Genomic DNA, 11,593 nt, shown 5'->3' with positions numbered 1-11,593 from the left:
GTGTTCTGTGATGCTGGAACTATTTTGTTAAGAATATGTCCATTAGAACTACCACTCAGTAGTGAAATACACATGCTACAGAGCAACACATTGTAGAAAAGCAAACTGCTCCCTGAAATTACAGCACATCATAGAGCAGTGCTGGCAATCATTTAACAGCATGATGGACTATGACTATGACAAGGGTCTGTTTGCACAGAAGGAAAGAAGGCCTGTACGAAAGAGAGACGAAAAGGAAAGGGACAAAGGGTCAAATTTTCATTTCTAGATGCACCCTGCATATCTGTTGTTCCTTTCGAGTTCATGGGAGTTTCTTCCCAGAAGGACTACATGCAGCACAGAGAACCACCCAAAAGCAAGCTTAGTCACTGGGACATGAGAAAAACCTAAAGCCCTAAAAAAATTACTCCTAAAGCAGGGGACAAGGTTTGGGAAGGAAAACTCCTGAATGGAAACTAAGACAAGACGAATAGTTTCTATTGCCAAAGACTGGGGGATGACCCATCAAGGTCTCATTTTCATTGGAATAAAGCAGTGGTTTTCTTGGGGCAGTGAAAAAGATACCATCTAACTCCCAATTTTGTTTCTGCTCAAGAAAAAATAAATGTTTGTGATGCTGTTAGGTTTCATTTATAATTCTCCTCTTTGTTCACTTTTGGCAGTTACCATCATGAGCATTAGAGGAAAGTCTAGCACCCCGCCAAAAATACCAGCATTGTGATTGATGTGTGATTCAAAAAAGCTGTCAAAAGGAATACTCCAAAAGAAATGAGTCACGTGGCTGGGCCAAGCATGCTATTATTTTTGTACCATATTATAATCCTTTTCATCTGGACCTTCTTAGAGTTGGCTTATTACTTCCTTTCATGCTATTCTAAGCTGACTAAAGGCTACAATAAATGGCATAAGAAGCCTGACAGAATGGGTTCATACCTTCATTACTAAAATACAAAAATTAAGGCTATTTGATATGGAAATAGGGCACCAAGAAAAACATGCACACAGCTTCAGCCCACGCAATTTAAGAACCCTTAAGGGTCTGAGAACACAGAGAATTTTATCTCAGACTAGTCAGACAGTGCTATCAAATATTCTTTTATCTAACTTTAAAAAGTAGACTGCCACTCTAAAAATGTAGGGCAAAAGTGACATTTATCAGCTGAGAGAAAAATGAGCAATTTTCCTCACCAGATAGTAAGAAAGACGTGTGCATCTTTAGAAAATTCTAGGCTCTCATTTCTGGATGGTGGTGATGTTTTTATTTGACTTGGGACTGGCCTTTGTTTCATAAGCCTAGCTCTGTCTGATTCAGCAAGATCACGCAGGATGCAACCCAAACAGATTAATATAGAACCTTCTGGAAAAAATAAAGCAGGGATTTACTGGGGAATGTAATGTGTAATGTCTTCTTTCTCTGCTTCCTAGATCAAGTCAGATGGCACTGTATTCTTGATTTAAAACAATGCTTTTATTGAACAATGCTCTTAATCAAACAGAAAACCATCTATATACAAGTTACACAATTTCTTTTTTTTTTTTTTTTTTTTGCCACTACTGGAATTCAGAATAAAGTCCAATGACTCCATCCATCCCAGGATGGAGCTGGAGCCAAACAAAACTTCAACAGCAGTTTCTTCAAGGCTCAGATGGTCACAACTTCAATGTATTTTCTCATTGTGAACAAGCTGCTCAGTGGTCACAGCATCATATGTAGCACGGCAGCTGTCTGTTCCAATTATGACAACACTAGCACTTCCATTAGGCTCGGAAATGGAATAGCCTAATGTCCTGAAACACCTAGGTCTCTTTTTCCAGAAAGAACAAAATATACAAGAGTCAACATAAAATATCCAAGTGGGGCTGCACACATGGACCAGAACTTTGAAAACATTGATGTATTACAGGTCAGTAGGTACAATCTTATGGCAAGAGTAGCAAATACAAGCCACCATCAGTTCAGTTCTGAGCGTTCTGGGGCCCTGCTTCACTTGTTCTTCACATCTGAAGTTGATGATGATTTAACTAAAGTTACCTGTGAAATATACTAGAATCCAGTTAAAGTCCATAGCTTGGACCGTAAAGCCAGTGCTTTAATAAAGCCAAATTTTAAAAGAGTACAAAATAATCAGAACTACCACTTCTTGTGAAGTGCTTACCTGAGTGCCACAACTTGACTGTACTAAGCAATATCATTTAATATCCACAACAAGTCAAAAAGGTAGCTCTTGAGCTCATGACGGATGTGGCTACCAAGGCTGAGAAAGGTCAACCAACTAGTAAGCAGAAAATCCTGATTCAAACTCAGATTTATTCCAAAGTCCAAGAGCATAAACAAGCTTTGTTGAATGGACTTTGCAGAAAAGATTGCGGGCTTTCTAACAAAGTGAGTATAGGGACATATACTTAGTTTCTGATGCTTGCAACCTAGAGAAGTAAGGCTTATAGTCGACTGCCTTTGGGGTAGATTCTCCTACCAGATTCTTTTTACCAGATTCTTCCAAGTTGTTTGCACAGATATACCTAGACACACACTCAAATCTCTAAGCATTCAGGCACAGAGCAGAATTCATGCAATTATGTATTACAATCTTCAGCCAAAGTAAGTTGTCTAGATTTATCAGCTTAATCTAAAATATTAGAAACTTTAACCTTAATATGTCCTTCTATAGCATATTATAAACATAACACACATACATATGATAAATGCTTTAAATATCCTATAATCTTCATTCTCTAGCCTCCAGTACCTCATCTGCTAGGCAGTTAACTACTCAAAGGCAAAAGGGAAAATAAAATTCACCTTTGTGTCCCAGCATCTCAAGAAGCCTTGCTTGGTACACTCAAGCAAAACATTGGTTAAACAGAAATAAGATCATATGGCATTTGTTTTTTTAAAAAATAAGCACTCTCCAACACAAGGGCCTACTAACACAATATCATAATGGTTGTTCTTCTCACATGGAAGCCCAAGTCTATGGGTTATCACTGAGGGCTGAGCAAAAGGCTTACCACACAGCCTTCAAGCTGTAACAACACAGCCATTTTACTAGGGACATTTAAAAAAACAAAGGTTCAGAGACAGTTGTCTGAAAGAGAGCCTTCAGAAAGCCTTCAGAGGACAACTGTTACTAGAAAAAAAAAAAAAAACGATTTGATCACAAGCTTACTTGGCCTTTACTATTTCAATAGTGAACAGTGGCTTTATTCATCCAGTTCTCATTTTATCTTTAATTTTTCTGAAGGATATGTAGTTACTGTTGGTTCTGGGTATATAACAAAATGAACAGACTGAAAAGATGATGAGTTTGCCATCACAGAGCTTTCAATTTGCTTTGAAACATTTGTATTTATTACACATATAGCTTATATTTACATAATATTTTTGTACTGGAAGTCAAAACAGAATGTCAGGAGCACAGCTTTTGAGTTGAGAAATTTGATTTTCAGCTTTATTACCTACTAGAAATATGTATTCTCAAGTAGGATTTTTAACTTCCCTAATCCTGAGTTTCTCATATATGAGACAGGGACATACCTACCTTTCGGGTTTCCTGAGCTACCACTCGTGTTTACTGAAATGATTAAAGAAATACACAAGTGACCTATATTGTATTATTACTAACATGCATGAAATCCACATTTAAACCCACGTTAGGGCTGCCTTAAAATCCTCACAATAAACAAAGCCACTAACAGGTATTTAAAGACTTATTCTGATCTTGAATTGTGTAAACCTACTGTCAAGCAGGAAGATATCAAAATTCCTACCCATCCTCCAGTCACTGCTAGAGGTCTGAGAGTTCTAAGTCAGAATTGCCCACTTTTCTTTTGTGGCTTCTCCTTTAATCATGCTTAAAAGTTCTCAAACTTTAACACTCATAAGAATTGCTTTCTAGGAGTTCATCATCACTGGTCATTAGAGAAATGCAAATCAAAACCACAATGAGATACTACCTCATGCCAGTTAGAATGGCGATTATTAAGGTCAGGAAACAGCAGATGCTGGTGAGGTTGTGAAGAAATAAGAACACTTTTACACTGTCGATGGGAGTGTAAATTAGTTCAATCATTGTGGAAGACAGTGTGGCGATTCCTCAAGGATCTAGAACCAGAAATACCATTTGACCCAGCAATCCCATTACTGGGTATATACCCAAAAGATTATAAATCATTCTATTATAAAGACACATGCACACGTATGTTTACTTGGCTATTTACAATAGCAAAGACTTGGAACCTACTCAAATGCCCATCAGAGATAGGCTGGATAAAGAAAATGGCACATATACACCATGGAATACTATGCAGCCATAAAAAAGGATGAGTTCATGTCCTTTGCAGGGACATGGATGCAGCTGGAAACCATCATCCTCAGCAAACACAGGAACAGAAAACCAAACACCACATGTTCTCACTCATAAGTCGGGGTTGAACAATGAGAACACATGGACACAGGGAGGGGAACATTACACACCAGACCCTGTCGCAGGTTGAGGGGGAAGGAGAGGGACAGCATTAGGACAAATACCTAATGCATGCAGGGCTTAAAACCTAGAAGACAGGTTGATGGGTGCAGCAAACCATGGCATGTATACCTATGTAACAAACCTGCACGTTCTGCACATGTATCCTAGAACTTACAGTAAAATTTAAAAGAAATAATAACTGCTTTCTAGGGTTGTTTCACTACAGAATTGAACATGTTGTACTTTCATGGGCAACTTCAGGTTTGTTCGGGATAATTTTAACCATACACAACTTTCATCTTATTTTTAACTTTAGAATTGTTAAATTTAGAACTCAATTATTTTTGAGACAGAGTCTCACTCTGTTACCCAGGCTGGGGTGCAATGGCGCAATCTCGGCTCACTGCAGCCTCTACCTCCCAGGTTCAAATGATTCTCCTGCCTCAGCCTCCCAAGTAGCTGGGACTACAAGTACGCGCCACCATACCCAGCTGATTTTTGTATTTATTATAGAGATAGGGCTTCACCGTGCTGGCCAGGCTAGTCTCAAAGTCCTGACCTCAAGTGATTGGCCCACCTCAGCCTCTCAAAGTGATGGGATTACAGGTGTGAGCCACCGTGCCCAGGCTTCTTTGTGCCCCTTAAAATACAATAATTTTGTAAAGGAAATATAAAAAAAGAAAAAGAGGGAAAGAATCTGAGCTATAAGCTAGTAGCAAGTTAACAGCAATAAAGTCTGCCCCAGGTCAACCTATAGCTTCAAGCAGACAAAGAAAGTCATTCTAAGTATTGGCCTTCAGAGGGCTTGCATTTAGGGCACAGCTCACACTGATCAAACAGTCCATTCTCAAACAGTGTGTCCCATGGGTCTAGAACAATGGCAATTCTAAAATACTCATTTCTTAGAAAATCACCTGAATTTAACAAGAGGCAGAACTCTGGCTACCCAAAGCCACCGACAAGAAATGGCTCTGTTATCAACAACAGAGTGAGGGGACAGACTCCTGAGCCTCTACCTTGAGTCTGTCCCATGGGCACTGTTGGGACTGAGTACATCCCATGTCTGGGCTAAGTACATCCCATATGCTGTGGAATGACCCTTCATTTGCTCCAGGGTCTCTGGAAACTGCTCCTGGACCAGCAAAGGGAGAAATAAATCGCACTCTGGCTACTCCTCCCTCCTGAGGGCTCCTACCTGATCACAATGGCTGCCTGCTCCTCCTCACTCAGACCTTATCGGGATGACACCACTTCACATATCCCATTTTATTCTCCTCATGGCACTCTCCACCATCTAAATGCTCCATTTCTGTACCTGTGCATCCCCTTCATGTCTGGCTTCCTCCTCTGCACCCTCCCATTAAAATGTAAATTCCTTGGGAGCAGACGTTTAATCGGTACCACTCAGTACAGCATCCTCCAGTGCCTACAACACTGCCTGGCACACAGTAAGTGCTCAATAAATATTTTTTGGACTGTCTAAATAAAGTATATAAGCACCAAAGGAGCAAAAACCCACAAGGTAGAATGAAAAGTGCAGCCCAGCAGCGGTTGGGACTGAGCTAGAATCTCACCTACTTCCTATTCCAAGGAAATATTTTCTGAACACTCAAAACTCAGAAAAGGCATCTTCCCTCCAAACCCTTAGCATATCTATATCTATACTGACTATGAAGCTCTTTGGGTTGCTTATTGTTGCTTGTTTCCCCAGCTACATCCTGAGTCCCTTGAGATTAAGGTCAGATTCTGCAGCATATAACGCAAGTTGGACTCATTCAGGCGGTTATTGTATGAATTAATGAGTTTAGTACAGAGGGTATGTGAAGAACGAACAAGAAGCATACATTTAATGACACCTTATAGCTAACTCAGAAAACATAATAGTGTAGTGCAGTAGAAAGAAGCAGGCTCTCTGAGGCAGGCCTGGATTCAAACCCTGCCCCTATGATAGCGTAGTGGCCACCTTAACACCCTCAGCCCATTGTCTCATTAGTAAAAGACAATAGCTCCCTGGAAAAGCCGTCATGAGCATCAAGGACAATGCATATAAAGTACCTAACAAAACTCGAGAGAATTCATAAACATCATTAGTTTACAGTGGACTGCACCCTGGAGTTTTAGTATGAAGACCTAGGACTGGACCACAAACTTCACCACCTTCTTACATAACTTCAAGCCATCCAGTCTCATGCGCTATTTGTCTCATTTATTTAAAACCCTTAGAAGCACAGAAGAAATTGGAGAGCACTCTGCAAAGAGTAAAGCACTAACATGCCAAAATAAAGAACGCTGCCCATTTAAACTTCCTCACTCCAACAAAAACAATATAAACTGCCCTCCTCCTCTTCTGCTAATTCACAAGGAATCAGGGAAGCATGATGCCAACTTGTTGTCTCTGAATGTTTCGTATTCTCCGACACCTACCACAGTCAAGTGATAAGGGGAATACCAAGATGAATAAGAATCTATGACCAAGTGTCATTTCAACACAAAGGCAAGTTATGTGCAATTAACAGCCTGGTATGGTCAGTTACATACGTTTCCAGAGCAGCCACTCCAATTCCCAGTCCTCTTTCAGTGAGCACTGTTCTCAAGTCAGCAATCATTTGCTGGGACCCTTCCCAAGGCTAAGATAAGTAAAAGCTGTCAGACCCTGTAAGACATGATCCTTGCCTTTCAGGAGCCCACAGTGTGAACTAGCAGGTGAAACTAAGACGCTAAGAATGTAACAAGTAACTACAAAGCTACACATGAAAGCATCTCCCTATTTTACAATCAGAACTTACTCAAAGTGATATTTAATCAAGTGCCTCATGAGTAAGGGATAATTCATACCACAAAGCAATCAAAGTAAGGAGAGTTGTTTTTCTCATCACCCCCAAGCTAACGTGGGCCTGTAAGGACCCTTGGAAAAAGTGGGATTGTAGAAAACTTTGAAGGCTGGTATAGTTTCAGTAAGCAGAGAAGCAAAGGGAGCCCATGCTATGCAGGGGAATCACCGGGAAAAAAATACAAAGGAGAGAAAGCATAGGTCTAATCTGGGGACAGGAATTTAAAAAAGAAAGAAAGAAAGGAAAAAAACAAAACAAGAAAACTCCAAGTTAGGCACTTGTAAAGAAACAGAAGAGGAGAGAGATGGGTCAGGTCACATTGCAGCTGGCTTCAGGAAGAAGGCTGTGAGGGATACAGGAGTTACAGAGGGGGGAAAGGAAGGGAGACCAACAAACATGGCCATGAGCCCCTCAAATTTTATCTATTAATAACGTCTGGAATAACACAATACGGTTGTGATGGGAAACTGAACCAGAACATGAAATTCACAATCTTATACCTTTTAATATTTCAAAAGTCATCAAGAAAGATAACAAAAGCTAAAGGCCAGAACTTAAGCTTGAGAAGCAGTACATAAATTTTTTACCTACATGTCCGTAATTCCAAGTATTAATGCCCAAAATTTCAAATGCTCATTTTCATTGTGGCCATCCCTCCCCATTCATGCTTTACTTTGGGAACACAAATCAAAATATCCTCTTCCCAGTATTATGAAAAGCAGGGATACTACACACACAAACAAAAATACCATTAAGGTGATCAATGATATAATTAAAAGCAACAGGAAAATGCTGCTGTGTCAGTATTTCCTAATATTCAGGCCTCCTTGGACTAGGAACACTCTCAAAGGAAGTGGTGGAAACCTCATGGTTAGAGTCACTTGGAGTCAGACCACAAGGTACAATCCTGTGGCCGACTCTCTTCCACATGAAGTGTGACCGCTGAGAAAGTAAGTTCAGGTGAGCAGTAACTGTGGCTGGGAGACCAGAAGCCAAGTCTCACCACCACTGAAGAACAAGAGGGAGGGATTCTGATTCCTGATCTGGGAGTTGGTTGCAACTGTGTTTGTTTTGTGAAAAGATTTTTTTTTTTTTTTGAGGTGGACTATCGTCCTGTCGCCCAGGCTGGAGTGCTATAGTGCGATCTCGGCTCACTGCAACCTCCGCCTCCCAGGTTCAAGCTATTCTCCTACCTCAGCCTCCCAAGTAGCTGGGACTATAGGTACGTGCCACTGTGCCCGGCTAATTTTGTGTATCTTTAGTAGATACGGGGTTTCACCATGTTGGCCAGGCTGGTCTCAAACTGCTGACCTTGTGATCTGCCCACCTCAGCCTCCCAAAGTGCTGGGATTATAGGCGTGAGCCATGGCGCCTGGTCTAGGCCACCGTGCCTGGCCATGAAAAGATTTTTTTAAAGGAGGATCAGGCAATGTCATTCTAAAAAATGACGAAGAAAGAATTTTTAAATTTCTCCATTATCATTAGAAACATCAGAGGAAATCAATCATAGAACGTTTTTTGTAGTTAGAGATAGGGTATCTTACTTTGTCACCCAACCTGGAGTACAGTGGCATGATCCCAGCTCACTTCAGCCTCAAACTGCTGGACTCCAGCAATTCTCCCACCTCAGCCTCCCAAGCAGCTAGGACTACAGGGAGTGTGCCACTAAGTCAGCTATTTTTTTTTTTTTTTTTAATTTTCATAGACACAGGATCTTGCTGTTGCCCAGGCTGATCTCGAACTCCAGGCCTCAAGCGATCCTCCCACCTCAGCCTCCCAAAGCACTGGGATTACAGATGTGAGCCACCATACCCTGCCAGAACTTCTGATAATTACTGGTGAAATAACAAAAGTATAGGTCGGGTGTGGTGGCTCATGCCTGTAGTCCCAGCACTTTGGGAGGCTGAGGTGGGAGGATCACCTGAGGTTGGGAGTTCCAGAGCAGCCTGGGCAACCTGGTGACACCCCGTCTGTACTACAAATACAAAAATTAGCCAGACATGGAGGCGCGCACCTGTAATCCCAGCTACTCTGGAGGCTGAGGCAGGAGAATTGCTTGAACCCAGGAGGTGGAGGTTGCAGTGAGCCAAGATTGTGTCACTGCACTCCATTGTGGGCAACAGAGCAAGACTCCATCTAAAAAGAAAAAAAAAAAAAGAAGAAAAAAGTATAGGTGTTTAATGTTAAAGAATTGTTTAATGAGAAATGAGACCTGGTAAATTCACAAATGATCTGGAGATTTCTTTTTTTTTTTTTTTTTTTTTTTGAGACAGAGTCTGGCTCTGTCACCCAGGCTGAAGTGCAGTGGCCGGATCTCGGCTCACTGCAAGCTCCGCCTCCCGGGTTTACGCCATTCTCCTGCCTCAGCCTCCCGAGTAGCTGGGACTACAGGCGCCCGCCACCTCACCCGGCTAGTTTTTTGTATTTTTTTAATAGAGACGGGGTTTCACTGTGTTAGCCAGGATGGTCTCGATCTCCTGACCTCGTGATCCGCCCGTCTCGGCCTCCCAAAGTGCTGGGATTACAGGCTTGAGCCACCGCGCCCGGCCCAATCTGGAGATTTCTAAGCCAAATAATGCTTTCCAAAAAGCGGACCCTGAGAACCAAACCAAACATTCTGCTATAAAAGGCCATTGGAGGGTCTAAACACTGGCAAGGGGAAGGGCTGCACAAGCCCAAGAGGCCACACAGTTCTAAATGGCCTCTCCAGGTTCACATCTGGATGGCCGAATTATTTGGCAGTAGAGTGACTTTATGGTAAGGCCCAAGGAATCCAAGTTTATGGCATCCTGGTCCCAAGACATTTGGCTTCCTAGGTTCACCCGTCAGAAGTCCTTGGGAATAAAGAACCCTGATTAGTCAAGATACTCCATTGTCACCAAAGAGAAAATTTCTTCAGAAGAACAACAAAGCTGACCATATCAGGGAATGAAAGGGCCAGAACCGAACCTAACAAAGCTATTCACCCAATTCACTGCCTTTGCATTTTAGGTCTCTAGCTTTCACAACTAAGACAGTCAGCAGTACTGAACTCACTGGCCAAAACTGAGTGTTGCCATGGTGCAAATCTGATCATGACATATCCAACTTCTCCTGCTATTAGTTATCATACTGCTTCCTTCTATGTCAATTTAAAAAAAAAGTTATTCCTTTTTTATTCAATTTATTCAATGAGGGCAGATGAGACTATTTTTAATTTTTCTGCCACTGTAAAATTGTCATCTTCTTTACCTTCCCCACCAAAATAAAACTATTATCCTTTACTATTCCCATCTAAATCCATACCTTCTCTTGCCCTGTTCCCTATTACTAGAAAGTTTTATCTAATCATAAATCAACCACCTACAGTTCCTTATAAGATTGATTTATATTTCTAAATGAAAACAAAACAATAATTGCTACTATCCTCTCAGTTCCAGAAAACCACATATTCTGTCCTCAAACCCCAAACCACAAATGCTAAAAATTATGAATAAGAGGAATGTCTATTTGCTTATGTTATAATGAATAAAGAAATAACTAGAGTCTTGCATTGAGAACAATCAGCTCATTCTTGACCTAGCATCCTATTTATCTTTCTATTCTCAAGGCTAATTGCTTATATAAGCATGCCAATTTGCCTTGATTATAGGATTCTTAATAAATGAATGTTGTTTACATTTCACAAGTGTATTTGAATTTCACTACAGGAAGCCAAGCTCATCAAGTCTTTGTAAGTGGTAAAACCAGAGATCAAAGCAAAAGGCCTGCATTGAACCAACAAACAATTAGGCTGCAGAATAGAGGCCTAAGCAAAAATGCAATTGATTTATTGATTGTTCTACTCCAGAAGTATACCTCTAGGTCACTGCTCAACCTTATACAATATGTATAGAATTTTCTCACAAATGTTCATTATGATAATTTGGTGGACATTTCTTAAACAGTTAAATAAAGTCTCTCTACCATTCAACAGGATTTGATCCTTTTCTTCTGTATTTTTTCATCTCACAGCTTTTAGTCGAATCGAATGTCTAGTTTTTTTAACTCTTCTCAACCTTCTCAGTTTTGCCTAATCTCTCCAACTTTTTTTTAACTTCTTAAACAAGCCCTCTTCTGTTACACTCACTATCTTGTTTTCTGCTGGTTTTAACTCATATGCTTGGTCCTTGTGTTAGGAAGAAAAAGGGGAAAAACATCTAGCACAGTGGCTATCAACCTTGGCTGCACATTCAAACCTCCTAGGGAGCTTTTTTTAAAAAATGATACCCAGGTCACATTCCAGACAAATTTATCAGAATTTCTGGGAGTGGCACC

Source organism: Mandrillus leucophaeus, unplaced genomic scaffold, assembly GCF_000951045.1.
Source record: "Mandrillus leucophaeus isolate KB7577 unplaced genomic scaffold, Mleu.le_1.0 Scaffold318, whole genome shotgun sequence".
In the NCBI taxonomy this organism is placed as follows: domain Eukaryota; kingdom Metazoa; phylum Chordata; class Mammalia; order Primates; family Cercopithecidae; genus Mandrillus; species Mandrillus leucophaeus.
This window is presented reverse-complemented; position numbering follows the sequence as displayed.